This window comes from Bison bison, unplaced genomic scaffold (genome assembly GCF_000754665.1).
Source record: "Bison bison bison isolate TAMUID 2011002044 unplaced genomic scaffold, Bison_UMD1.0 scf7180017864456, whole genome shotgun sequence".
Classification (NCBI taxonomy): Eukaryota; Metazoa; Chordata; class Mammalia; order Artiodactyla; family Bovidae; genus Bison; species Bison bison.
In genome coordinates, this window is record NW_011495018.1 from 7,662,222 (window position 1) to 7,664,403 (window position 2,182).

Below are 2,182 nucleotides of genomic sequence, written 5' to 3' on the forward strand. Positions count from 1 at the left end.
TTCACACAGTGTTGAAAGACTGGCCATGAGGTGTCCGCCTTGCGGTGACTCAGTGCTGAAGTCTGTTTTGGCCTGGGGTGGGGGGTCCACCCCTCCCCAGACAGCACAGGGAAAGCGCCCATCTCCTCTTCTGTGCTTCAGCCAGAAATGACACACACCATCCTACTGGCAATCCCCTGACCAGTATCTGCCACATGGTCCCATCGAACCACAGAGAGGGCTGGGAAATGCAGAGGGCAGAGGTGGGGAGAGCCTCCCAGGTGAAGGGAGGGCCCAGACGTGTTGAAACCTCAAGCAGATAACTGCTCTCCCTGCAGTTAGGAGAGCAAGGAAGGTGTGGGCTGGGGGCTGGGTGGTGGCGAGGCTGAGATTGTGGGTCACACTGGAGGGTTTTGGTTACTACAGATTGTGTGGCTGGTGGCAAAGAGACTCATTGGGAGGCAGGAATCTGGGCAACGGGAGTGGATGCCTGAGTTGGGGCCACAGCAATGGGGTGGGAGGAGAGGGCAAGCCTCAAGCTGTCAACAAACAGAATCAAGAGACCATTTGGAAGTTGGAAAGAAGGGAGGAGAGCAAAGCAATTCCCAGACTCCTCACTGGGTCCTCTGGTCTGAGATGGGATCAGGGAGGTTGGGGTAGCTTTGAGGGAAAATGAACTTCCCTGCCTCTGCCCTGGCCATGGAATGTAACAGGGCTTGGGAGAGAGGCCTGGGCCAAAGAGTCATCAGTCCACAGAGCCCAGACCTCCTGTCTGCCTCCCCTGTCCCACGCCGGGCACCGTTTGTCAGTCACCTTCCATGTGCAGACCCCTGCTGGGCACACTTGGGGAAGACAAGGAAACCAGCCAGTCCTGGATGAACAAAGGGGAGGTTGATGGATTAAAAGCACAAGCACCCACTCCCCAACTCCGTCATCTCAGCTGCAGAAGTTCTGAAGTGTGAAAGCGAAAGTGTTATTCACTCAGTCTCATCTGACTCTTTGTGACCCCATGGACTGTAGCCCACCAGGCTCTTCTGTCCAAGGGATTTCCAAGGGAAGAATACTGCAGTGGGTTGCCAGTCCCTTCTCCAGGAGATCTTCCCAAACCAGGGATCGAACCTGGGTCTCCCACATTGCAGGCAGATTCTTTACCATCTGAGCCACCAGTGAAGTTCTGAAGCTGGTGATCAATTCCCAGTCTGAACATATCCAATCCTGGGGCAAGCCAGGAGGGCTTAAGGGACAAGAATCAAGGTGCTAATTATGGCACGTGGAAGTATACCTCTTCCACAAAGCATCATGCTGACATCATTCTTTGCAACCATTGAGGTAACAGAAACATGATGAATCCCCCTGGTCTCTGGTCTCTGGGATTTGGAATCTAATATACTGTAAAGGACTCCTTTCTGAAACTAGCTCTCTCACCCCGTTCTTCGCAGACAGGAGTTGTTCCCATCAGATCAGATCAGATCAGTCGCTCAGTCGTGTCCGACTCTTTGTGACCCCATGAATCGCAGCATGCCAGGCCTTCCTGTCCATCACCAACTCCCGGAGTTCACTCAGACTCACGTCCATCGAGTCAGTGATGCCATCCAGCCATCTCATCCTCTGTCATCCCCTTCTCCTCTTGCCCCCAATCCTTCCCAGCATCAGAGTCTTTTCCAATGAGTCATCTCTTCGCATGAGGTGGCCAAAGTACTGGAGTTTCAGCTTTAGCATCGTTCCTTCCAAAGAAATCCCAGGACTGGTCTCCTTCAGAATGGACTGGTTGGATCTCCTTGCAGTCCAAGAGACTCTCAAGAGTCTTCTCCAACACCACAGTTCAAAAGCATCAATTCTTTGGTGCTCAGCCTTCTTCACAGTCCAACTCTCACATCCATACATGACCACAGGAAAAACCATAGCCTTGACTAGACGAACCTTTGTTGGCAAAGTAATGTCTCTGCTTTTGAATATGCTATCTAGGTTGGTCATAACTTTCCTTCCAAGGAGTAAGCGTCTTTTAATTTCATGGCTGCAGTCACCATCTGTAGTGATTTTGGAGCCCAGAAAAATAAAGTCTGACACTGTTTCCTCTGTTTCCCCATCTATTTCCCATGAAGTGATGAGACCAGATGCCATGATCTTCGTTTTCTGAATGTTGAGCTTTAAGCCAACTTTTTCACTCTCCACTTTCACTTTCATCAAGAGGCTTTTTAGTTCC